General features: G+C 45.4%; 2 long non-coding RNA genes across 2 annotated transcripts; one reads left to right on the top strand and one right to left on the bottom strand.

Annotated features, from left to right (window-relative positions):
* Positions 1 to 3010: 3010 nt before the first annotated feature.
* LOC148119920 (uncharacterized) lies at positions 3011 to 6597 on the bottom strand. The gene is made up of 3 exons (XR_015734913.1): positions 6224 to 6597; positions 4310 to 4439; positions 3011 to 3848 (listed from the first exon to the last, which is right to left on the bottom strand). It is a non-coding gene; the product is annotated as an uncharacterized LOC148119920 (long non-coding RNA).
* A 3044-nt stretch (positions 6598 to 9641) lies between these two features.
* On the top strand, positions 9642 to 11992 carry LOC146892117 (uncharacterized). Its single transcript, XR_015005244.2, has 3 exons — positions 9642 to 10139; positions 10548 to 10677; positions 11030 to 11992. It is a non-coding gene; the product is annotated as an uncharacterized LOC146892117 (long non-coding RNA).
* Positions 11993 to 27886: the final 15894 nt, after the last annotated feature.

Genomic DNA, 27886 nt, shown 5'->3' with positions numbered 1-27886 from the left:
CTGTTCCATACAGGACCCAACCCTGGAGGTGCCGCGCGATATCCAGGCAAGGTCTTCCGGTTGCAATAGTCCTTCTCCGGAAACACCCTTCCACACATGCCCTGGCGTTCCTCTCCGTGGGAATTCTGAAACAGGTCAGCTTGAAGGGAAGATTCACCACCGCAAGTAGCATGCTTTGAACTGTTTTTCTCTTTTGTGTGTCTAACTAAGGGTTTTAGTTCTGTGGTTACCACAAGGTTTACATAAAGCATCGCATACTGATAGCAGGCTAGCTTGGCCCTGAGTTGAACTTGGGTAAATAGACTCCTCCTATATCCCCACTCCTCCCTTAATTCACTTGGGGGTTTGTTATTGTTTGGGTTTGAGTTGGGTTGGGTTTTTAAAGACAGGGTCTCCTGTAGCCCAGGTTGGCCTCAAATTATTTGGCTAAGGGTGACCTTGAACTCCTGATCTCCCCGCCCCAGCCTCCACGTCTTAGAGACTGCTTTGATTATGTTTGCATAACTTAGGGTTTTGTTTTGCTCTGTGTGTGTGTGTGTGTGTGTGTGTGTGTGTGTGTGTAGCCTAACCCAGCCTCAACTCAAACTTGTAATCCTTCAAGGTAAGGTAGAGCTTACCGGCACGGCACAGCACGGCACGTGCCATCATGATTGGCTACCTAACACACACTGCATCTTTAGTGACCCTTAGCCACTGTAGCCATGGTTCTTTTAGGCTGTTTTATCTTTGTCTTTTATTTTCTTTCTTTTGCAGTTCTGGGAATTGAACCTAGAAACACTCCACCATTAAGCTCCATCCCTCACCCTTTCCTTTTTTTAAAACCTAAAAAAAATAAAACAAAAAAACTTTTTAAAATGGACCTAATCACGTTTCCCATGTATCCACCCCCACATCCTACCCCCACCCCCACTGGCATGAGATCCAGTCTCAAAAACCAAGCAAAGCGAGAACCACATGACCTCAAACTCACTGTGTCATCAGACAGTCCTTCAACTTGCAATCCTCCTGCCTCAGCCTCCAGGCAGCTGTGGTTTAGGCCCACGCCACTACACCCAGCATACCTTCCAGGCAGAGGCAGAATTTGTCTTTACACCCCTGTTACCACACACTACATACTGTAGTGTGACTCTATACTGTTCTACTGACTTTTATGTTCGTGTTTTCACATCCACCTAGCAACCTTTCAAGGTGCCATGCTCACAGAACGGATAATGTGCAGCCTGCTTCTGATACGCTTCCTGTTGGTTCATTTACATCACCGTACAGTGTGTGGAAGAAAATCTTTGAACCGGAGTCAGCAGACTAAATTTGCCATATTGGTAAGCCATACCTTTAATCTGCTATTATAAGTTCAAATCTATAATCATCTCAGATGAATTTTAAAAAAAGAAATTCACAGTAGGATCTGTATATCATATTGCTGTGTGTGTGTATGTGTGTGTGTACAATAATCTTAGTTTTACATAAATACAAAAATCCCCATGTTGGTATATGGGTTCATATGTGTTTGTGTCTCTGTGTGTGCAAGTACAGAATGTAACAAGTGAAAGAAAGCATTGTTCTAGGACGCTAACCTTATTTAGTTACTGCAGATAGAATTAGGAGCATTCATTTTACTGCTTCATTATCTATAATATTCACATATTACTCTTGTCAAAAAAAAAAAGCTAAAAGAGCGATAGAGAACGTGGTAACCCATTTCACTGCTCTGATGAAATGGCCAAAGCACACTAGCATTATAAAGAAAGGGGGGTTGTCAGCCTCAGAATTCTGAGGCACCAATCCTGGTGTGGCTCGAGGAAAGACTTGTGGAGGGTGGAAAAGAAAGGCAGTATCTCACCTAAAAGTAAGATGCAGAGACACTGGAGTCCCACCATCCCTTGGGGGCACACCCCCAATTAACAAAGTCCTCCCACTAAGCCCCACCTCCAACAGGTTCTGCTGCCTCTCCTCCGCTGCCAAGCCTCCAACACATGAATCCTCAGGGGACAGACTCAAACAGTCCCAAACCACAGCAGATACCAGATCAACATGGTGCTTAGATAATCTTCCAGAGTTTGGGTATGGTTTGATGATAGCAATCTAAATTGCTTATTTGGATTTTTTTTCTTTTGTGTATTTGACTAATTATTGCCCTCATTTGCAAGAATGTTTAGACATGGTCCTAAATGGATTAAAGCTACCTAATTAGACTTATCTAATTTATAGAGCAGTTACCTTTTTTTATTGTAATTTTGAGACAGAGTCTCATCATGTAGCCCTAGCTGTCCTGGAACGCACGGAGATCCACCTGCCCCTACCTCTGCCCCTACCTTTGCCTCCTGAGTTGCTTGGTAGTTTTCATTTTTTTAAGGTATTTTTTATTTCATGTGTATGAGTATACATACTTAGCAAGCTCCGGCCAGCCAGGTATACCTAGCGAGATCTTGCCTCAAAAACAAGCCAACATAGGGAAGACTTGGGGCGTAGAGCAATGACTCAGAGGTTAGGAGCATTGGCAGATCTTCTAGAAGACCCAAGCATGTCCCGCGCTACCGTCTCGCCAGCAAGAACCACGCGGTACACATAGGATACTTCTGCAGTAAAGCTTTAATGCCCCTTGGGAGAGCGGGCATCAGCCAACATGGCGGAGACCCAGATAAGATGGAACCCAACCCTTATAAAGGAAACAGTCCTCGCTTCTGACGTGTCACTCTTGGATGGGTCCACTGCCCATTATCCCAGATGATGCCTCGGGAGTAGGCAGGGACGCAGCGGTAGAGAGTTACCAAGCACGTGCGCTGGGATTAAAGGCATGTGCTACATCACCTTGAACTCACAGAGACCTGCTTGTCTCTGCCTCCCAGGCATTGGGACCAAAGGCGTATACTACCACGCCTTGAGGTCACAGAGGTCAATCTGCCTCTGCCGCCCAGGCATCAGGACTAAAGGCGTGTACCGCCACACCTTGGGGTCACCGAGGTCAATCTCTACCTTTGTTCCTAGAAGCAATGGAGAATGTGGTCCGGCCCTCCACATATCCCCCTTTTTTTTTTACTTCTTTGCAGAAAGGCAACTCCCTAGGAAGGTAAAGATAGAGGTCGCACTTCCCAAAATGAAAACATTACGATGGGCTTGCACGGAATCTGTCCCTAGGCTCATGACACCTGGAACCTATCCGGCCTGCCCTCTGCCAATTTTCTGGGAAAGGGAATATACGGCAGGAAACCCTTAAGCAAAGCGACTTATCTCTCAGAGAGGGCCATTCTCTGTGCGATGCTCTTCAGCTCGACAACCTTCAGGGCTAGCTAAGCCAAGCACTCCACCCTGTGCAATGGACCACAGTCCTAGGGGTGCAGGAGCTGGTTGGCTTAAACCTTACTGCTTTAACATAAATAACTACACATCAGTAGAGGCCCCTGTTTCAGGGCAGCCAACGCTTGTGCAATAACCACTTTGTCCCTACGATTTTGGGATTTGAGTCAGCAGACCATCCAGAGGAGAAACACTAATCCATAGCATAGGACTGTTCCAAAACATTTCCACCCCCACCCATTCTTTGAAGTAGGGGAATGAGGGATACGGCCCAGGACTGGAGTCCTACGGCCAGGCTTATAAATCATCTCTAGGATGGTATGAGGGGCCCCAGAGTCATATTGGTTGTAAAAAGTCGAGGAAACACCACCATCCTATGGCTGACTGGTAACAGCTTCGGGAAAGCTGAGAGTGTCCTCCATCGGTACTCTGTCATCCATCCTCAAAATGGCAGGAGGAACAGCAGCCAGGTCCTCAGGCGAATCCGTGTGTTGTGGATCACTCTTCACTGTTCGGGTCAATCGCTCTGGCAGCCAGAATGGGCTTTCTTGATCCTGTGGGAAGACACAAACAGCTCCCCTGGATCTCAATAAGATGGGATCCGGGCCTTTCCATTCATTAGAAAGCACATCTTTCCACTTAACCAAATCTTTGGGCCGCTGCGGATCCGAACAATGTCGTGTTGTAGCATTTTGGCCATTATCATCCAGATTTAAAAAATTTATGGTGAACAGAGCCATGGCGATGGCCATTCTTGGCATCGGGGGCAGTTCCTTTATTATTCCCCCCCTTTTTGTTTAAATAGATATTTATCCAATTTTTAATTTAAATAACCATGGCATTTTGTAACCTATCTTGAAGATACCCATAGTGTTTAGCAGAAATAACTGACAGGATAAGGGAAACTGATAGCAAGCAATAACTGACAAAACAAGGGGAAATCTAGCAGCATAGCAATGGCACAGCAACAACAACATTGCAATGTACAACAACAACATAGCAATAACTGACAGACCAAGGGCAGGAGCTGGACCATCCCTCAGGAACCCGCCAGCTCCGCAGCAATCAGGCCAGACAGCTCCATAGCAGAGGCTTTGTCCTCAGGCCTCTGGACAGATGAATCCACAGCATGAATAGTAGTATTTCTAGAAAAAAAACATAAACTCTTCTCCCAAAATAACATTTAAGAGTATTAAAAAACTCAGTGTAAAAATTTAGCACAGTCAGTACTGGAAGTAGGCTGGTCTTGAACTTAGAGACCTATAGGTCTCTGTTCTAAAGAGCAATCTTGTTTGTCTGTGTCATTATAGTAGGCCTTAGAATTAAACCATTTTAAATCTGGCACAGATGAGATTATTGTTTTAAAAATATGAGAAAACCGTTTTCCCGTTTCCAGCCTGGAGTCCTAAGATGACATGGCCATTGGGGAACCCATATGGGGATCTCTGTTTTTTACGGTATGGGCCGTGTTGCCCCAGTGGCGCCTAGGAAAAACCCAGGACCTGTTTGTTGATATTAGATTTAAGATTTATTGGCTCCTGTATTCCTTGCCGGTACGGTGGCCTCGGGCTCCAGAGCCCGCCCGTCATCCAAGGGCTATGTGCGGCCCTGGGCCTGCTCGCTGCGCGGATCCCCGTGTCCCAGGTCAGGAAGTGGTGGCTCCATCCCCAGGCGCCCCTGCCTTCCCCGCGGGGCTAGCCTCCTTCTCTGAGGTCTGAGGCTGTGTTGGTGGCGGAGTGTGGCGGGAGCCGACACCCAGACCAAGGCTGCACAGGCCGGCAATAACTCAAGGTCCGCACCAGAGCCTGCGGCTCAAGGGGCCAATGGGAGAGGCGGCGAACAGGGCCGCTTCCCTACTAGCCAACTCTCAACACCTGTGCCACAGCAAAAGCGGCTGTAAACTCTCACAGATCCAGCCAACGACCCAATCACCCCAAAATCCAAGGGCCCTTCGCATCCATCTCCCTGCGGAACCCGAAACACCAGACAAGCCAAGCGTATACATAGCAATCTTTCAGGAGGACTTGAGTTCTTAAAATGCTAAGCAGTTCTTAAAAACTTAAGTCGCACTATGTAGATGTAATACGGTACTGCCTGTTTACTGCGGCTAAACCTTAATTGCGCTTTTATTATGATAAATACGACCAGTCCTGCCTGAAGTTAGCATCGTTTAGCATAGCCAAATGGAATCAGAGCCATTTTACCCTCAGAGACCCTCACAGTTTTAGGTACATTGCAAGCCTTCTGGCCCGGCTGCCTGTGGCCCGCTGTGACACCCTCCAGGCCAGGCACCAACCGAGCCGCACCAATTGAGCCGGCGCAACGTGCTCCCCACCATAGCCACAGAGCAAAGCTCCGCTCCAGCCGCCCTCCAGCCCCAGCTGCACCCATTCCGAGCCCAAACCGGTGTACGGAGCAAAGCGGAACTCAGAGAAGCAGGCTTGCTGCTCTGCAAGGACCTCATTTAATCTTTTAGGGAATTTGGGCGTCGTTAGTCTCTGGCTGCTTCCTGCTGTTATTGGGCCGTTGCATTCTTAGGGGTATACACTACAACATTTCAGGAGGTCTCGGTGATTCAAACCACATAAATCCCAAGTACACCCTTAGGCTCTCCTTTTCTGTGGAGACGAAAACAGAACCTCTTTCCCAAAACATCATATCCTCAGCAGTTTCTAAGTTTAAATATCTTTCTCCTATCCAGTACACAACAGACAACACACATAACATAACATAAAGCTTCTGACCTTGTAAATCAGCCTTCTCCCCCATTTTTACTTTTTTTTAAAATCATGGGGGGTCCTTTTTAACTTATTTTCTTTTCTGTCTCCCCCATTCTTTACCGGAGGGTCCTTTTTAACTTATCTGGGTGCGCGCACAACCTCCCACTGCTGCTCAGTTTCTGATATGCTCTCTGGACTTTAGAGCGTACCTCTCTAAGCTTGCATGCCTGCAGTTCTGAATCCTCCTTGTGTCCAAGGGGTCTCCGGCGGTGCAAAGTTCTTCTTTTTCTTCTTCTTCCCGGGTATCGGCACCAGATGTCCCGCGCTACCGTCTCGCCAGCAAGAACCACGCGGTACACATAGGATACTTCTGCAGTAAAGCTTTAATGCTCCTTGGGAGAGCGGGCATCAGCCAACATGGCGGAGACCCAGATAAGATGGAACCCAACCCTTATAAAGGAAACAGTCCTCGCTTCTGACGTGTCACTCTTGGATGGGTCCACTGCCCATTATCCCAGATGATGCCTCGGGAGTAGGCAGGGACGCAGCGGTAGAGAGTTACCAAGCACGTGCGCTGGGATTAAAGGCATGTGCTACATCACCTTGAACTCACAGAGATCTGCTTGTCTCTGCCTCCCAGGCATTGGGACCAAAGGCGTATACTACCACGCCTTGAGGTCACAGAGGTCAATCTGCCTCTGCCGCCCAGGCATCAGGACTAAAGGCGTGTACCGCCACACCTTGGGGTCACCGAGGTCAATCTCTACCTTTGTTCCTAGAAGCAATGGAGAATGTGGTCCGGCCCTCCACACAAGCAAGTCCCCAGCCTCCACAATTGGTGGCTAACAACCCCTTAACTTTAGCTTCAGGGGGCCCAATGCCCTCTTGCAGCCTCCTCGGAGACCTAAACTGTGGAAAGTTATGACTACCGTGTCCCCATTTCCTCATTAAAAGTGATCTCTTCCATGAGGGAGACTCTCCTCCTAGCTCCACCACCACAGGGTGGAAAGTTCTGGTTCATCTCAGCTCCCCCTGCTTCAGAGATTGGTGACAGGAGCCTGGGCTCATTTCTCCACAGACAGCAGACACCTTAACCGTTTGCACTACGAGGAAAGGGTACTGCCGACTTCAGTTCTCTGTCATACTTTGTACCCCTTCCCAAGAAAATGTGAGAGTATTCACAAGCACGCAAATCTGGACGCTCGTCAAAGCCCTTGCCATGCGAGGTTCACATTTTCCTTTCCTCTACAAATGGGGGTTGTCAAAAACAAATTAAGTAATTATAAGGTGTTGCCACAGCTGTGTGTATCCATCATTGCATGACGTGACCGTGGCTGGGGGATGACTTTCTCCTGCCTAGGGTGCAAAGTGTTTATATTGGAAGGTGTATTGTGAGGGCACACTCCACTGTTGCCAGAAGAATAGAAAGTAAATGAAAATGACATTGATGACATGGTACAGCTTTGCAGGCCATGTGCATGTGTGCATGCACGCATGTACATGCATGTGTATGCAAAAATGTTTATTTTGTGTGTGATTATGTGTTTGAGCCTGTGTGTGTACACATGCTCTTATATTCATATATGTGTACATGCATATGCACATGTATGTATAAGTTTATGTGTGTGTACAGTAGATGCTGTTTTCTTGTGACAATAATGCTGATTAATATTTTTTTCTAGTTGCTAGAAAATCCCATAAACATAGAAGCAGAAGGTTTGCCAATTGTCAAATAACTCAATAAAGAGAATATTCTTAGTACCAACAGAGTTTACCAGTCATGATAGTTTTAAAAATCAGTAATCTTCATTGAAAAACTCTATAAATAAATGAAAGCTGTTCATTCAAGGAAATAGCATCTTTGAGCTGATAACCCTACAAGGTACATTTGGGGTTTGATAATGATCTTGTCTGAGACACATAGAAAAATATTAAGGAGTTAAAAATATTGACTTCTCTGTCCTGCATCCAAAGTGTGTAGTGTCTTCAGCAGCAGGGTCTAAGCATGCAGACACAGAAGGGGACCAAGAAGAATGACAATAGCGTATCCTGTCTTGGAGCCTCTGGGGACCGGGACCCCTGATCGATACCTCATAGCGGGGAACTGCCGATCTCAAGCTAACCTGAAAAACGCTCTCCCTGCTAGGACTGGTGGCGCCTATGCGTCCAGAGGGTTAGAGTCTGTGACCATTATGGAAGGAGCGTGGCAGCAGGCAGACAGGCTAGTGCTGGAGCAGTTGCTGAGAGCCACATCTCACCTACAAGTACACAGCAGACAGAGTTAATTGGGAATGGCACAAGTCTTCTGAAAACTAAAAGCCCATCCACAGTGACACACCTCCTCCAACAAGGCCACACCTCCTAATCCTTCCCAAACAGTTTCACCAACTGGGGACCAAGTATTCAAATATATGAGCCTATGGGGCTGTTCTCATCCAAACCACCACCACCACCGTGCTGGGGTGTAGTTATGTAGCCTACTGGGTACAAAAAGACAGCAATGTCTTACCCAGCACTGAATCCTAAATGCTACAATATGGACCTGCCAAGCAATGTGTGCCCACTGATGCAATCACGGCACTGATGTTAAGGGGTAACTAGCCAGTTTCTGATGAGATGTAAAGCCCATCCACACTATACAAAGGCAAGCCAGAAAAAAAAATCCTAAGCAGCACTAACCAGACTTAGTGGGTTATTTAAAAATAAATATAAATAAATAAATAAATAAATAAATACCAGGCTCTGTGTGGTGTTACATGCCTGCATGCCTTTAACCCCAGCAGTTTACACTGGATGGCTCCCAACCACCTGTAAGTACAGCTCCAGGGGCCTCAACGCCCTCTTCCAGCCTCCTTGGGCATTCCATGCTCCTGGTACTCATACATACACGCAGGCAAACATTCATACACATAAAATTAAAACATATAAATTTTTTTAAAAGAAAAAGAAACTAACAGAGGTGCTCCAAGACCAGTAGAAATTCAAACAAAGAGGGCTGGAGCATGCTAAAGTGTGAATTTCCAATAGATAAGCAAAACAGTCCTACACAAGCCTGGGACAAACCAAACGGAGAGAGAACAAGCAGAAAGCCCTTATAGCAGGAGGGCTACTGTTCGACCATAGCCCTGTTGCCAAAGAAGAACGGTGGTGTGGGAGGGAGTGGGGTGAGGTGGGACAGGATGGGTGCTGTGTCTGCAAAGTCAGCAAGAGAGACGACGCCGGAAGGACCCTGGAGACACTCGAGCTGTGGTAGCGGATGAGTCAGGGAGGAAGAACTCATCCCGGTTCCCACTCCACGGCCACATCAAAGGCTCAAGGATTAGCCAAAAAAATGTTCAACCCAACCCTTGCACAAGCGATCTTGGACCCTGAGAATCTAACCAAGTTGATGGGATAAACACCCTAGCCAGATTTTTGTGGACTTGGGATGAAATGCTCGGATGACTTTTTCTAATGGAGGCGAAGCGGCGGAAGGACAATGTTTAGGCTGTGCCCTCAACACTCTCCAACTGTAATAAGGTAATTCTAGAACTCTGTGAATAACTGAACGGAAAATCATGACTTGCAGAAACCCAAATCATAGTCCCAGACTATTTTGTCTCTAGGAGTCTGTGTTCTCTGGGCTGTTTGAGGGGTGTGAGTCCTCTGTCCACTTAGCGGCAAGTCCGGAAATCCAGGGTGGGTGCGTAGCTCCCTCTACTGGTCAAGGAAGTCAGTCTCCGCAGGACACAACTTTCCCCTAATAACCAAAAGGCAGATGACAGTAAATGCTTTTGTTCATCTTTTTCTTGTGGTTGTTATTCACTACTTTAGGACTTGTGGGAAGTTTTGGAGGGTAGCTTATTGTCTTGTTTTGTTTTGGGGATGGGTCTTACTCTGTAGTCCTGGCTAGCCTGAACGTGCTATGTAGACCAGCTGGTCTTGAACCCACAAATAGTCTCTCAAATGGTCCAGGATGTGTGTTCTCTCTTCCACTTCCTCAGTTCCCCTAATTTATCCAAACAAAGACATTCACTAGAACACCCAACGAGCATTTCCTACGCATACTCTGTCTCAGGCCACATTATAGATGCTATGGAGACAGAGGCCCAACCCACTTTCCCTGAGAAGAAAGGCGCTGATGAGGTGAGTGCTTGTTTGTTTTCTTCACGATTCTATGAGGATGGAGACTCCCACATGCACTAGTGTTGAGCCCTTCCCCAAGGACAACTCCCATCGCATCAGCTAGCTGCCAAGGGGAAAGACAACCAATAGTCCAACTGACCTATAGAACCTAGGAACCACAGTGATGCCAGCATAGCAAGATATCCCCAAGGGTTCAAGGGTGGCACCAATGTATCAGGCATAGCCACCAGCTGTCTCGTTAGTCTTAGACCCACTCAACAAGAGGGAGCCCATGCCTGGCACTGTAAACCCAGCTAACTACCCATAGGTGGAGAGGTCTCAGACTCTGGAGAAGAACCTACTGCTGACATTTTTCTAAATAGATGCAGCTGCTAACTTCATTCTAAGAACATATCCTTATCTTCACAGCTAAGCCCACCTCTCACCCCTCATCGAAGAAGCTCCTTTTTGCCTCAGACAGAGACTGTTTCGGAGATCGGCAAGCAGTCAGAATGCTGAGAGAAAGTGAGCTTTGGGTGCCCAGCCCCAGTTGGCACAGGTACAGCACAAACTCCAAGCCTGAAGCTTAGAGAATACCAAGAGAGAGAGGAAGGGATGTTGTAAGGAAGCTGCTAGTTAGTTCCTGGCTGCTTAGCCCCGAAATAATCACACAGAATCTGTATAAATTAAATCACTGCTTGGCCCATTAACTTTAGCATATTGGCTAACTCTTACATATTAATTTAACCCATTTCTATTAATCCATGTATCACCACGTGGCTGTGGCTTACCAGGTAAAGTTCTGGCATCTGTCTCCGGTGGGGCTCCATGGCTTCTCCCCAACTCTGCCTCCTTTTTCTCAGCATTCAGTTTAGTTTTCTCTGCCTACCTAACTTCTGCTTTATCAACAGGCCAAGGCAGTTTCTTTATTCACCAACGGTATTTGCAGCATACAGAGGGGAATCCCACACCAGAGGGAAGATGGCAAGAAGGCCAGGCAGCCTGCTGTGAGACAGTTTCTTCTAGACGTGACAGGAATGCTGTGTCCCTGAAATCACAACAATCTAGTCATCTAAACAAGACCTGAACAATGGCCATGAACATATGTGGGAGTAATTTCACAGGGTCCTGCCCCTAGGTAAAGAGCTAGAGATGATCAAGTCTTCAGCTTGTCTGCTGAACAAGGAACGGACCCTAATGGGTTATCCAGTCCTGAGTGGCAGACTCCAAACACATGTACATAAAAGCAACCCTAAATGAACTCTGTATATATAATTATAGAAGAGGTCACGAGTTCAAGGGGGGGGTGGAGATGTTGTAAATACAGTACTCACATGTGAGGCTCTCAAAAAACACAAATAATTTAAATTTTAAAAATTCAAATTCCATGAATTCTTCCTTAACTAACTGGGGCCATGGGTCTCACATTATTTCTGACCTTCCCAAACACCCTATCATTAAACTGCTTTGTTTCCAGCCTAGAACAGTTAGTTACACCTGTAACTGCCCTGAGCATCGCTTAAATATTTAAATATTTCACTCCCATTTAAATATTTAAATATTTTATTACTGCTTGACTTCTCACATATATCTGTTTTCCCTTCAAATAAAATAAATAAAATTGTATTTTAAACAAGAAATGACCCACTGATACAAGGGAATGGATCTAATGAGAGTTTACCAAGGCCAGTTGGACTGGGACTGAACGAGGACGTGATCTAACCAGATTCTCGGAATTTGGCCGGATTCTCTGAATGTGGCTGGCCCGAAGTCTTTCTGAAAAGCCATTGACTATGATACTGGGACCTGTTTCTTCTGCATATACTGGATTTTGGGGATCCAGTCTGTTTGGATACTCACCTTCCTGGACCTGGAGGGAGGGGGGAGGAACTTGAACTTCCCACAGGGCAGGAAACCCTGACTGCCCTAAGGGACGAAGAGGGAGGAGGAGAGGGAGTGGGGGGAGTGGGTGGGTGTTGGGAAGAGGGGCGGAAATGGAAACTTTTATAATTTAATAAAATTTACTTTCAAAAAAAAAAACAAGAAATGCACAACTTGACACAATTACGTAATAAATCCAAAAATGGTATAAAAATAAATCATGTTTAACAACAATTTGCCTTTTTTATTTTTTGAGACAGGGTCTCATCTAGCTTGGGCTGGCTTCAGATTTACTGTGTCACCAAGGATGAACCTGACCCTATGACCCTCCTGCCTCTCTCTCTCCAGGGCTGGGATTTTAGGCTTTTTTTTTCCATACATGAAGAAATAGATACACACAGATTCTTATAAATATAAATAAATAGGCATACATTTATGTGTCTGGAGATGCTGAAACAAGTCTTTTGTAGCCCAGGCTGGCCTCAAAATAGTTATGGCAGCTGAAGGTAATCCTGAACCCCTGGTCCTTCTACCTCTGCACCCTACCACATGGTGGGAGTACAGGCATGACCCACTACAAGTGGCTCTTGAGCATGGAATTTATTCATTTATTTGGTTGGTTTTTGTTTGTTTTGAAACAGGATCTCATGTAACCCAGGCTAGCTTTTATGGAGCTGAGCCTAATCATTTACTGTTTGCTCCTCCTGATAGCTGGGATTACCATGTGAGCTCCAACACCTGGACTGAGTACGGATTTTAATTCTACGTCCTCAAGAGAGGGAAGTAGAGGAAGGCAGATATGTAAATAAACCATGGCTTGGGGGCAATAGATGGCCCAGGCACCAGTTTAGCAGCCCAAGGTCTCAGCTCTGATTAGAGACCATCATAGAAAAGTCTAACGGGACAGGCGGGAATCACAGAAGGCTTTCTTACCCAGCATCACCAGGACGTGTTAAATCAGCTGGTGGAGAGCACTGCCTTCAAACTCCTCTCCAGCGGGAGGCCTTTCTTTGCTGTAAAGCAAAACTTTGGCATGGTCCAGCCATCTTGAATAGTTGTGGTATGTTCTAGTGGCCATTCGCGGACAGGTCACAGTTGTACACCCAGAGGTTTGTAGGAGCAATGAGTTTCCTTAATAGGCAGATCACTGCAAACCCAGCGCCCTTGCCTACTCCCAGCATGCATCACGCCCACATCAGGGCTAAACCGAGATGGCAGCTCCCAGAGGAGTCTGCTCAGCTACCCACAAGAAGCAGAAGTTCTCATCAGAGGTGATTATGGCCACAGGTCAATCTCGCGGTTGCTCTTGATTAATAGGCTGGCCTATCAAAGAAGCCAGAAGTGACCACAACACTTCGAGTTTTTTGGAAAACCCCAGCTGGCTAAGCGTCAGTGAGCATCAGGCCAGCCCTTAGTGTGTCGCTTAACCACATCACCCTCTCCTGGAATCCAGCCCTTTGGCTGACACTCTCCTGTGGAGACAGAGTGTCCCTCTCGCGGCTCACAAATACCACTTAGGCGGCTTTTGTTCTGCCTCAGCCCGCGAAGCCCTGGGTCTCTCAGCCTTCTAATCCGGCCCCATCTTCCTTGGAAATGTGCTGTTTTCCCCGTTTGTTTGTTCAGTTTGCTCCCTCCAAAATCATTTCAATTTTTTAATTTCTCTCTCTTCCCCACTCTGTCTCACTTCCAAATGTTTTTCCCCTCAGATAAAAACAAGTAGATGAACCACGCTGTGTGTCTCTTGCCCACTCACCAGGTTCCATTTGGCTCATGACCTTTTATTTCTACTTTGTTTTATTTATCATTTGTTCTTAATGTAATGAATCCAACAGCCACTGAAATAAAACCAAGGACCCCAACAAGATCCATGAACAATCCATTTGGTAACCCTGATGATCCCGCATTGTCAAGGTGGTATCACCCCAAGAGGAAGCCTGTGCTGAATGCCTGCCTGCCTTCCCTCCCTCCCTTCTTTCCTTCCTCCCTCCTTCCTTCCTTCTCTCCTTCCTCACTTTCACCTTCCTCACATTCCATCTCTCACAAAGCTCCATCCTACCAAAGAAAGCCCTTTTAGCCCCTCAGCAATCCTAGACTTTTACATTTATGAGAGAGCATGGTGTGACCTCTACATCTATTTCTTGTCCCGTTTATAGAACTGCTTTGCTTTTTACTTTAAAATAAGATCAAACTTAAATAAAAAAGTTGTTTGTCTTTTATGTCTGTGATGAATGTGGTGCAGTGGGGGTGGGGAGCATGCATCTCATGAGTGTGCATGCTCACCATTTGAGCTGCACTGGCCCACCAATGAGCTCTTAGAGTCTGTCTCTCCCGACCCTCGATGTTGGGTCACAGGTACACACAGCCATACTGGGATTTCTACCTCTCTGCTGGGGATTCAAGATCAAGTCCTCAAGCTTTCAGACAAAGTTCTTTTACCCACTGGCCACGTGCCAGCCCCAGACATGACGTTCGTAGGACTGGAGATATAGCTCAGTCGGTAGATTGTTCAGCTTGCATGCAGAGCCCTAGGTTCAATCCCCAGCAGAATAGAAAGATAGAAATAACGATAATATAAAAGTGAACCAGCCAAATGGTAGCAGTTGACTAAAAGCACAGCACTTGGGAGTCACCAGCTGGGGGACGACGCGAGACTTTGCTGCAATCTGCGGAGGTACAATAACTGAGTAACTATTATGGGTTTTTTTTTTTTTGCTCTACATTTTTCTCTGCTCCCCTCCTTACCTCTCCCCTCCCCTTCAGCTCTCTCCCATGTTCCCCATGCTCCCAATTTCCTCAGGAGATCTTGTCTTTTTCTATTTCCCATGTAGACTAGATCTATGTAAGTCTCTCTTAATGTCCTCATTGTTGTCTAGGTTCTCTGAGATTGTGATTTGTAGGCTGGTTTTCTTTGCTTATGTTTAAAAGTCACTTATGAGTGAGAACATATGATAATTGTCTTTCTGGATCTGGGTTACCTCACTCAAAATGATGTTTTCTAGCTCCATCCATTTACCTGCAAATTTCAAGCTGCCGTTACTTTTTCTGCTGTGTAGTACTCCATTGTGTAAATGTACCACATTTTCCTTATCCATTCTTCAGTCAAGGGGCATTTAGGTTATTTCCAAGTTCTGGCTATGACAAAGCTTCTATGAACATAGTTGAGCACATGTCCTTGTGACACAATTGAGCATCCTTTGGATATACACCTAAAAGTGGTATTGCTGGGTAATAATTACTGAGTAAGGTTGTTTCCTAATTTTCTGAGAAATTGCCACACTGACATCCAAAGGGGTTGTACCAGCTTGCACTTCCACCAACAATACAGAAGTGTTCCCTTTACCCCACAACCTCTCCAGTATAAGTTGTCATCAGTGGTTTTGATCTTGGCCATTCTTGCAGGTGTCAGATGGAATCTCAGAGTTGTTTTGATTTGCATTTCCTGATGACTAAGGATGTTGAACATTTCCTTAAGTGTCTTTCAGCAATTTTAGATTTCTCTGTTTAGGTCTGTACTCCATTTTTTTTATTAGATTTTGTGATCTTTTGGTGTCCAATTTCTTGAGTTCTTTTTAGATTTTGGAGATCAGACCTCTGTCTGATGTGGGGTTAGTGAAGATCTTTTCCCATTCTGTAGGCTGTCGTTTTGTCTTGTTGACCGTGTCCTTTGCTTTACAGAAACTTTTCAGTTTCAGGAGGTCCCATTTATTAATTGTTTCTCTCCATGTCTGTGCTACTGGGGTTATAGTTAGGAAGTGGTCTCCTGTGCCAATGTGTTCAAGTGCACTTCTCATTTTCTCTTCTATAAGGTTCAGAGTGTCTGGATTTGTGTTGAGGTCTTTGATCCATTTGGACTTGAGTTTTGTGCATGGTGATAAATATGGATCTATTTTCATTCTTCTACATGTTGATATCCAATTATACCAGCACCACTTGTTAAATATGCTTTCTTTTTTTCCATTTGATACTTTTTGCTTCTTTGTCAAAAATCAGGTATTCAAAGATGTGTAGATTGATATCTGGGTCTTCTATTCTGGTTCCATTGGTCCTCCTGTCTGTTCTTATGCCAATACCAGGCTCTTTTCAGTAATGTAGCTCTGTAGTAGAGTTTGAAGTCAGGGATTGTGATGCCTCCAGAAGTTCTTTTTTTGTACAGGATTGTTTTGGATATCCTGGGTTTTTTGCTTTTCCATATGAAGTTGAGTACTGTTCTTTGGAGGTCTGTGAAGAATTTTTCTAGAATTTTGATGGGCATTGCATTGAATCTGTAGATTGCTTTTGGGAAGATTGCCATTTTTACTATGTTAAGTCTAACTACCCAAGACCATGGGAGATATTTTTTACTTTCTGGTGTCTTCTTCAGTTTCTTTCTTCAAAGAGTTAAAGTTCTTGTCATACAAGTCTTTCACTTGTTTGGTTAGAGTTACTCCATGATATTTTATGCTATTTGCGGCTATTGTGAAAGGTGATGTTTCTCTGAATTCTTTCTCAGCCTGTTTATCATCTGTGTAAAGGAGGGCTACTGATCTTTTTTTTTTTTTTGAGTTAATCTTGTATCCTGCTACATTACTGAAAGTGTTTATGAGTTGTAGAATTCCTTGGTAGAATTTTAGGGGTTGCTTATGTAAACTATCATATCATCAGCAAATAGTGAGAGTTTGACTTCTTTTCTGATTTATATCCCCTTGATCTCCTTTTGTTGTCTTATTGCTTTAGCTAGGACCTAAAGAACTATATTGAATAGATATGGAGAGAGTGGACAACCTTATCTTGTTCCTGCTTTCAATGAGATCACTGTGAGTTTCTCTCCATTTAGTTCAATGTTAGCTGTTGGCTTGCTGTATATTGCCTTTATTATGTTTAGGTATGTGCCTTGTATCCCTGCTCTCTCTAAGATCTTTATCATGAAGGGATGTTGTATTTTGTCGAAAGCTTTTTCAACATCTAATGAGATAATTGTGTGGTTTTTATTTTTCAGTTTGTTTATATGATAGATTACGTTGACAGATTTTCATATGCTGAACCATCCCTGCATCTCTGGGATGAAACTGACTTGATCATGGTGGATGACCATTCTGATGTGTTCTTGGATTTGATTTGCCAGTATTTTATTTGGTATCTTTGCAGCAATATTCATGAGTGAGATTGGTTTGTAATTCTCTTTCTTAGTAATGTCTTTATGTGGTTTGGGTATCAGGGTAATTGTAGCCTTATAAAAAGAGTTTAGCAATGTTCCTTCTGTTTCTATTGTGTGGAACAATTTGAGGAGTATTGGTATTAGTTCTTCTTTGAAAGTCTTGTAGAATTCTGAGCTGAAACCATCTAGTCCTGGGCTTTTTTTGGTTGGGAGACTTTTGATGACTGTTTCTATTTCTTTAGCAGTTATAAATCTGTTTAATTTGCTTATATGGTCTTGATTTAATTTTGGTAAGTGATAATTACTCAGAAAGTTGTCCATTTCCTTTAAGGTTTCCAATTTTGTAGAGTACAGATTTTCAAAATATGACCAGATGATTCTCTGGATTTCCTCTGTGTCCGTTGTTATGTCTCCCTTTTCATTTCTGATTTGGTTAATTTGGATATACTCTCTCTGCCTTTTGGTTAGTTTTCGTAAAAGTTTGTCTATTTTGTTGATTTTCTCGAAGAACCAACTCTTTGTCTTATTGATTCTTTGTCTTGTTTTCTTTGTTTCTGTTTTGTTGATTTCAGCTCTCAATTTGATTATTTCCTGCCATCTAGTTCTCTTGGGTGAGTTTGCTTCTTTTTTTTCTAAAGTTTTCAAATGTTCTGTTAATTCACTAGTGTGGGATTTTCCCAGCCTTCTTTATGTAGGCATTTAGTGCTATGAACTTTCCTCTTAATACTGTTTTCATTGTGTTCCATAAATTTGGGTATATTGTGTGGTCATTTTCATTGAATTTTAGGAAGTCTTTAATTTCTCCCTTTATTTCTTCCTTGACCCATTGATGATTCAGATGAGCATTGTTTAATTTCCATGTGTTTGTGGGCTTTCTGGAATTAGTGTTGCTATTGAATTCTAGTTTTAAGCTATGGTGATCTGATAAGATCCATGGGGTTATTCCAATTTTTTTGTATCTGTTGAAGTTTGTTTTGTTACCGAGTATGTAGTCAGTTTTTGAGGATGTTCCATAAAGTGCTGAGAAGAAGGTATATTCTTTTATGTTTGGATGCAATAGTCTATATATGTCTGTTAAGTCCATTTGAGTCATAATATCTGTTAGTTCCCTCACTTCTCTGTTCATTTTTTGTCTGACTGATCTGTCTAGTGGTGAAAGTGGAGTGTTGAAGTCCCCCACTATTAGTGTGTGGGGTGTAATGTATGATTTAAGCTTTAGAAGTGTTTCTTTTACATATGAGCGTGCCCTTGTATTTGGGGCATAGATGTTCAGTATTGAGATTTCCTCTTGATGGATTTTTCCAGTGACTAATATGAAATGTCCTTCTTTGTCTCTTTGGGTTGATTTTAGTTTGAAGTCTATTTTGTTAGATATTAGGGTAACTACACCAGCTTGTTTCTTAGGTCCATTTGATTAGAAAGTTTTTTCCCAACCCTTTAGTCTGAGGCGATATCTGTCTTTGAGGTTGAGGTGTGTTTCTTATATGGAGCAGAAGGATGGATTCTGTTTTCATATTCAATCTGTTAGCCTGTGTCTTTTTATAAATGAGTGGAGTCCATTTACATTGAGGGATATTAGTGACCAGTGATTGTTATCTCCTGTTAATTTAGTTTTCATTGTTGGTGATGTTAATGTGTGTGTTTTTCCCTTCCTTAGAATTTGTGAGATCATCTAATGTCTATGTTTTTGTTGATGTAGTCAACTTTGTTGATGTAGTCAACTTCCTTGGGTTGGAGTTTTCCTTCTAGTACTTTGTGTAGGGCTAGGTTTGTGGGCAAGTATTGGTTAAATCTGATTTTGTTGTGGAATATCTTGTTTTATTCTTCTATGGTGATTGAAAGTTTTGCTAGGTATAGTAGTCTGGGCTAGCATCCATGGTCTCTTAATGTCTGCATAATGCTTGACCAGGACCTTCTGGCTTTCATTGTCCCAACTGAGAAGTCAGGTGTAATTCTGATAGGTCTGCCTTTAATGTTACTTGGCCTTTTTCCTTTGCAGCTCTTTTTCAAGTCCTGAATAGTTTCTTTCATATGTTTGACTGCTTCATCTTGATTTTCTTTAAGGGGTTTGCTGATGTCTTCCAATTTTTTGTTTGTCTTTTCCTCCATTTCTTTAAGGGAATTTCTCATTTCCTCTTTAAGAGTCTCTATATTCTCCTAAAGTTATTTTTTAGGTCATTTTCTTCTGCTCCATCTATATTTGGTCATTCAAGTCTTGCTGTTCTAGGGTCACTAGGTTTTACTGGTGTTGTATTGCTCTTTGTGGTGTTGCATGTGTTCTTACCTTGTCTACTCATCTTTTCCTCTAATTCGGTGTAGTTCGGCTGTCTGTGACTCTGGTTATTAATCTTCCAGGTGCCGGTGGATCCAAGGCTCACATGATTGCTCCTCATGATGCAGTCAGTGCCGTTCCAGTTACCCGGTTGGTTACTCCGTGCTCCCGGAGGTCACTCAGCGCTCCTGGGGTTTGCTTCACTCCTGTGGAGTTTGCTGTCTCAGGCCTGCTCTGGTCTAGGTTGCCGGCTTCAGATCTGGTTCTGTAAATGTCCCTGGTCTGGATCCGCTCCTGAAGAGGTCCCTGACTTGGGGTTGGTTCTGCAAAGGTCTCTGGCTCTGATCTACTCCCTTGGAGGTCCCAGACCCGGGTGCACCTGGACCCACAGAGGACCTGGCTCGGACCTACTCCCTTAGAGGTCCCAGATTCACGCCCAGACCCATAGAGGTACCGGCTCAGGCCTAGTTCCTCAGAGGTTCCAGACTCATACTTGGACCAGGTCTACGCCCTCAAAGGTCCCAGATTCATGCCCGGACCTGCAGTGGTCTTTGGCTCTGGCCCACTCGCTCTGCAGTTGCTTCCCTGTACCTGCTCCTGTGGAGTTAGCTGTCTCAGGTCAGCTCCTGCCTAGATGGCTGGCCCACTCCTGCTTCCACAAATGTCCCTGGTCTGGATCCACTCCTGCTCCCGTGGAGTTCACTTGTCCCAGGCTGGAGCTATTATGTTCTTAATACCATGGTTGGTCAGATGGTGGCATACAAGCACTACTCTAAAGGGCTTGCAAGCTGAAGGCACCTCACAGCAGTGAACCTGTGGACTTCATGCTTCAAGACACATACTCCTACTCTTCCTCTCATCCACATCACTGTCCTCCCACCCTGCAGAAGCTCAGTAGGTACCCATTAGTCCTCAAGCCCAGCATTGGCTGTTTTTGCTGCTACAGGCCTGGAAGATGGGCACCACCATCCTCATTTTTTAATGAGTTTAACAGATTCAGAATCTTCAAAGACTTGGATTTAGTCACACAGCTGTCACAAGATAAAGACACTGGTACCACAGCCGTGAAGAAATCCCAGCATAGTTGTGCATACCTGTGACCCATCATGGCTGTGTGTGCCTGTGACCCAGCATTGTGTGTTCCTTTGACCCAGCATGGCTATGTGTGCCTGTGACCCAATACTGAGGGTAGAGACAGGCAGGACTCCAAAAACTAATGTCAATGTGCCAAATACCAGAGAAAGGCAATCTAGAAGAGAGAGCCCTGTTTAAGCTCACAGCTTCTGACACCTCATCCACCACACTAGGGAGGCAGAAAACAGAACAGAACACAACTCCCATCACAGTGGGCAGAGGGGAGAGAGAACACGGAGAGGGAAGGGGGACGGAAGATGAATGCCCATGGTAGTTCATTTTCTCCTTTTAACCCCTGGGCACCGAGTCTCTGCCACGATGCTGCCTTCTGAGTGGCCCTCCCAACTATAATGGTTATTTTCAGTGCCAGGGAAATGAACCCAGAGCCTTGCGCTCTATGGGTGAGTGCATCAACTCTGAGTTATAGACCAAGTTCAGTACCACATTTTTAGACCTAGTAGTTTTCATTGTAATTCTTTCTAAATTTTTGTTTGTTTGAGACAAGGTCTCATGTATCCCAGATTAGCTTCGAATTCATTGTGCAGCTCTGTATGCCCCTGAATTTCTGATTCTCCTGCCTCTATCTCCTGAGTTTTTGAATTGCAGGTGTGTACCACCAGACCTGGTTCATGCAGTGCAGGGGGACTCATGCACATCAGGCGAGCACTCTGCCGATGCAGCTACAGCCCTGCATCCCCCAATGTTTTTATTACTAAAATTTTCCACAGTAGGCACAGCATGATTGTCTCCACATTTTCTAAACTAGGCTAGAATCTTATCTCTGAGCCCCTGCTAAAGCAAGATGGAATGTGTTGTTTCAACGGCCTGCACAAAGCAGGTTCAGCACCACTGCATGCTGGGAGAGAGTCTGACCTGCCCGATCCTTACCCGTGTGATTGTGGTGGAAGCAGACATGACATTATGGGGCAAACAAAACAAAGATGAGCTTGCAAAATACATGGTTTAGATAATCCTAGAGCTGTAGGCCACAGATCTCCCTTTTCAAGACCCCAAATCTCATATAACCACAATCATGCCTGGTGGGGGAGGGGGTGTTAAACACACGTTCCCCACTGAGCCTTCCAGACTTAGTTATACCACAGTTAAATCAGGTGACTTCAACACATGATTCACATCACACACACACACACACACACACACACACACACACACAATGTTTATTTACCAACATAAGACTTCCAGAGAGAGTATCCTGTTCTCAAAACTCCATTCAGAATTTCAAGCCAGGCTTTCTGTTTAGTTTGACTTAACTGCTGTGTCTCTTCCTTCAAAAATAAAAGTCCCCATGGACATACACAGTCTTCAGTTCTAAGTCTCAGGGTTCAGACATACTGTAAACACAATTTGTCTTAGTGGATGTAAGTCATGAGTCAAGCCTGTTACTATGGTGACGTATTTTTTTTTACCATGGAAATTTTTGGTCATGCACAGAAATTGTCCAAGGAATAGTATAATCAACGATTAAGTACAAATCCCCCAGATTCAGAAACAGCTAGAGGGTTGAGGGTAGCTCAGCAGTAGCCGCATGTGTGGCACATGTGAGGCCCAGAGTTGGACCCCCAGGATAAACAGAAAATTACTGAATGTATTATAAGCCGCTTTAAGCATAGTGTTCTGCCTTGTCTCCCGCCAGTAAACAACACCACCGCCAGGGATCTATCTGTTGTCCAACCTGAAAACACATCAGATTTCATCCTGAAACTTGCTTTGCGTCAATATGCAGCTTCCATATGTTCCCTGAGTGACAAAGTTGCTGTTGGAAATTAATGTCGTGGTTATTAAATTAAAATCTCAGTATCAGACTTGGGGTACTCCTGTCTCACTTAGGGTTTCTATTGATATAATGCAGCACCATAACCAGAAGCAGCTTGGGGAGAAATGGGTTTGTTTTGCCATATCTTGTAGCTCATCATTCAGGGAAGCCATGGCAGGAACTCAAGGTAGGAACCCGGAGGCGGGAGCTGATGCAGAGGCCATGGAGGGTGCTGCTCACTGACTGGCTCCCCACTGCTTGCTCAGCCTGCTTTCTTACAGCACCCAGGGCCACCAGCCCAGGGGCAGTATTACCCATAGTGAGCTGGGCCCTCCAAAATCAATCAACAATTAAGAAAATGTGGACCAGGTAGTGGTGGCACATACCTTTAATCCCAGCACTCAGGAGGCAGAGGCAGACAGATTTCAGTGAGTTCGAGGCCAGCCTGATCTACAAAGTGAGATCCAGGACAGCCAGGGCTGTTACACAGAGAAACCCTGTCTCAAAAGAAAGGAAGGGAGGGAGGGAGGGAGGGAGGGAGGGAGGGAGGGAGGGAGGGAGGGGAGGGAGGGAGGGAGGGAGGGAGGGGAGGGAGGGAGGGAGGGAGGGAGGGAAGGGAGGGAGGGAGGGAAGGGAGGGAGGGAGGGAGGGAAGGGAGGGAGGGAGGGAGGGAGGGAGGAAGAAGAAAGAGAGAGGGGAGGGAGGGAGGGAGAGAAAGAGGAAGGGGAAAGAGAGGGAGGGAGGAAGAAAAGGAGGGAGGAAGAAAAGGAGGGAGGAAGAAAAGGAGGGAGGGAGGAAACACACTGTAGTCTTTCCCATAGACCAATGGTGGAGGGCATTGTCTCAATTGAGGTTCCCTCTAACTTGGGTCAGTTTGACATAAAATTAGCCAGCACATAAAATCAACCTATCAGTTATTGGCCAGGGAGGCCCCAGAGGCCCCCAAAACAGAACAGGTTATTGCCATTACTCTTGGTTGCCCACCATAACTAGATGGAAAGACCCTGTTGCTGAAGACACTACACACTTTGGTTGTAGGATATCGAGGAATCAGGCTGGAGAAGACCTGAAACCCTTCCAGTGTGGGAGGTCCAGTGCAGGCCTCTCCCCCATCTCTTCCTCTCTTCCTCCCTCCCGCCATTGCCAGACCTTTTTCATAATCTTCAAAACAGTTCCCAGGGCTGAGGACGTGGCTCAGTGGTTAAGAGCACTGGCTGTTCTTATAGAGGACCTGGGTTCAGTTCCCAGCACTCACATGTTTGTACCTCAAGTCCCAGGAGATCCAGTGCCCTCTTCTGGTCTCTACCAGGCACACATGCGGTGTGCAGGCATCCCTGAAGACAAAACACTCATACATACTAAAAAAATAATTTGAAAACAAAGACAACTCTGCATTCTCCCTTTCTTCAGCCGTCAGTAACCTTTGTTCCACCCTCTCTGTCCGGGAACTTGCCTGGTTTAGGCCTCTCATGTAGCAGGATCACACAATGGGTGTTCTTTTTGTCCAGCTACCTTCCCTTAGGGGAACCTTCTCAAGGCCCCCTCGTGTTCCTTCTTAAGCCTTAGCCCAGCCCTGGATACACACCTAACACAGTTTGTCAATCGATATGGTTTGCTGCCACCTCATGGTTGCTGTAAGGAATGCTACGGTGAACACATGCAAATTCTTCTTTGGGGTTCTGCCTTCTGCCTTTTTGGGGTAGAGATCAAGAAATGGAATTACTAAGGCCATGTGATCATTCATATTTAACTTTCTGAGGAACCATTAATTTATTCTCTGAACAAAAGATATTTAATAACAGAAATTGGCATGAATAATAATTTTCGCAGTGTTCACATTCTCCCACATAGTGACAAACTGATCTGGCCATGGTGCCTGTCCACACCATCCCCCACCTGGCTCCTGTTCCTCACTGCATCAAGTCGGTTGACTTCTAGCTCATGTGACACATGAGACTCATGGCCTCTGCCTCAAATCTTCCCCTGAAACACACTGGGTCCATGTGTGGATTTCTTTGGGTATACCCAATGTCACTGTAATCAGCCTGGCAAAAATGAAGATATTCTAAAGGGACGGTTGTCTCTCAAGCTGACATCAGACTATTGAAACAATGTATCCCAAAGAAGTGGAACTTTCTTCTGGAGTCTCAAGAAGGGAAGAGGAAAAGACACCAGCCAGACAGGGAACTTGTGCCCCAGAAATAGATTTCACAGAGTTCTAACAACTTGTCAGAACACCTTGCAGACCGAAGCCCTGATAGCTTCATCATACAGACACTGATGGGTCAGTGATGGGCGGGACCACACCTTCCTTGCTTTTTCTATTAATTTGACTCTTAATTGTCTTACTGGGGCTGGATAACAAAACGTAGTTTGAGGCTTAGGCTGTAACACCCTGACCACCCAACCTGGGGTAATGCTGGGAAAGCATGGGCCTTCCAGGTAACCAAGCCCTGGGTAGATAGGGCAACAAACAGAGTGGGGAGCAAAGTCAATCCCCTCCACCCGCTGGGGCTCATGGTAGTCTGACTACTGTCACACATTAGCCAGCCCCACTTCCCTTTCCACGTGACCCGGGTCGCACAGTCTAGATCACTATGCCTCGCAGGGCAGATCACTCGTTAACTCAGCCTCCGCTTGCTCCCACTCCTTTCCTCCCCCAAAGGGCCTAAGAAAAAAGACATCTTGCTTTGTCTCTTGGGCCTGAGAGACAAAGATCCCCTGTGTGTGAGATCTTTCATCTGAAGAGGACAGCCTATCTCTCTCCCTCAAAACTCCGACAGAAACCAAACGCTCCTCCACTCGCAGTCCTGGCTTCCTGTTCTTTCTTTCTTGTGTAGAACAGGACCGCAGGGACAGTCTTCACACCTGCCGGGAGCTGCACACTGATTAGACGCTCAATGAACACATGCTGCCTTCAGCAGGCTCATCAATGAGCAGCAACTCAGCACTTTTTTTCTTTCGTTGTTTCTGATTTGTTATTTTATGGATCTTAACAACTCTCCTTTTGAATTTCTCTCTAAACATCCAAAGTCCACTAAAGAACTGGCCTCCTAGGAGTTACCAATTTCCACTCTAAAATGAATGAGTTAAACATCACCATAAAGGGGGGCGGTGGGTGGACTGCAATGCCATTCAACACTAGAACTTACACCTAGCAGGTGCAGTGGCCTGTGCTCAATCCCCAACGCCATAAGAAGAAAAGAGAAAAAAGACAACTGAGCCCAGGAGTTACTTCAAGGGTTGTGCTGGGTTGTCTCTGCCAACCAAAGTCAGCATCCTGAGCTAGGCAGAGCTGTCCAGTGCGATGTGCAGTCACCTCATTAAAAATATGCATAGCGGGTTCGCCGTTAAGAGCAGTGGCTGCTCCTACAGAGGATACACATTCAATTCCCAGCACTCACATTAGGTGGCTCACAACTGCTGTCCTTCTAGCACCAGGAGATCTGGCCTCCTAGGGCAACTACACCTGCTCTAAATGCTGGGATTAAAGACATGTGCCACTGTAAGCTTCTGCACTTTTCTGTGGACACCCGAACCTCGAAACAGGCGCGCGCTTTTCCTGACTCGAGCCCACGAGAACGGACGATTGTCCTAGGGGTTTGAACACATGACACACACACAAAGAGACCAGGCTCATCTGCCAAGGAGCAAGTGGCAAATGGCAGCTTTATTAAGCATAAGTCGGGTATATATACTGTGGGGCAGAAAGACACCAGCCCCCCATCAGGAACAAGGAAAGAGAAAAGTCAGGGGGCCGCACCCAAGGTCGGAGAGCAGCTGGACAGAGAAAAGAGGAACCTTTCCTTCTCTGACCAGGGAACCTTGCCTGCGGGCGAGAACCTTGCTTGCAGGTGGAATTACCATAACAGTAGAGGGAGAGTTCTCTCTAAGCTACACCCTTGGGCCGTAGGTGAAATTATCATAACAAGAGAGGGCAGTTCTATGCTACACCCTCAAGCTGATGCAGTGGAACCAGGAAGCAGAACAGCCCTGCATAGCGCCTCAGGAAAAGTGGGGAACCTGTGTACCTACATGCCACCACACCTGGTTTTGAAACAGGGTCTTAAATAGCCCAGGCTGGCCTCATTCTTGCTCCATAACCACGATGACCTTGAACTCCTAATCCTCCTGCCTCCACCCCCAAGTGGGTGATTTTTTCTTCATACAGCTCCTGCTGGGGCTCCATCCTCATTGCAGCATTGTGGAAAAGATCACCAAAGCACTGAATGCTTTTTTGGGGGGGGGTCGGCTTTGTTTTTAGTGTTTTTATTAATTCTTTGACTAATGTATTTTAATCCTATTCACCACCCACTTCTCTCCCTCCCCTTTATCCCTCCCTTCAACCCTCTATTTTTAATAATCTATGGCATCTAATTTGTGCTACTCAGTTATTCCTGGGTGGGAGCCACCCACTGGAGCACAGCTGACCTACCGGGGCCAACCCTAAAGAACATGGACTCCTCCTCTTTCTGAAAGGCCACTGCCATAAGCCACATTTTGGGGTGATTTCTGTTGCGGTCAAGCCACAATGGGTTCATACATTAGGGGGTGTGGCTTAGAAATGTTAGGTAGGAGGGACAGAGATATGAAAGAAACACAGAGCACAGGATAGTACACACACTTTTATACCCCAATAGAAAAGGGGGGGAATAAGGCAAAAATCTGCTTTAGTATGACACAAAGGACAACAAGAACAGTTACTTGTTTCAATACTTGAGACATCAAACCATTACTTCCTGAGTAAAGCGTTTGATGTTTTGGACAGGATATGCAATTAATACACCCTAGACCAAGTATCCAGTAGGCAGCCACTCCCTACGTCAAACCTCCTATTTTAAAATAGATGAGGCAGGAATACACTTGAATTCTCTGACCTTTGGTCAAGGTGCAGCAAATCCACCTCTACAGGCCGTCTTAACGTCCCAGACAGCAAGTGACCACACCCTAGGTCAGCATATCTTGTTTTGTAGCCACACCTGTTGTCAACAACTTTGAAAAAGCAAAAATAAGTGCAAACTCCCTGACCTCCAGTCAAGGTGGAACAGGCTCACGTCTGTGGGTCCTCGCAAGCCACCGCCTGCCTGCACATCCTCAGCTGAGAGTGGGGGCTTGTGACCCCCTCCTCCTTCCACGATGGAATGCTAATTGTCTTCATCTTGCACAAGTGACCGCACAGGTGACCACAGCTACTGGACGCCTGTGAGTGCAGAGGTCCCATAACTTCCAGAAGACACTGTTTCTCTCTGGTCTTCCCCAGCCTCTTTTCACTCCCTCTTCTGTGATGATCCCTGAGTTTGGGGGTGCAGGGTGTAACAGAAGTCACACTTGTGGCTGAGCAGTCCACGAATGCCTATTCTCTGTACTTGACAAGTTAGGAGCTGCTGTGTTAATCGGCATCCACTGAACAAAGAAATCCCTCTGATTAGGTCTGAGGGCAGAACTAATCTATGAGTAGAAAGATACTAATTAATAAGAGAGTATCTTGAGGTTTTGCTCATTTAACAGAATAACAGTTCTCCCCAGGGCCTTGGAGCTTCCCAACCCTGGGGTTATCGGTCAGATTTACAATA

This window comes from Myodes glareolus, chromosome 14, assembly GCF_982192425.1.
Source record: "Myodes glareolus chromosome 14, mMyoGla1.1, whole genome shotgun sequence".
NCBI lineage: Eukaryota > Metazoa > Chordata > Mammalia > Rodentia > Cricetidae > Myodes > Myodes glareolus.
The sequence above is the reverse complement of the archived record's forward strand: the minus strand, read 5'-3'. Positions and strand labels throughout refer to the sequence as shown.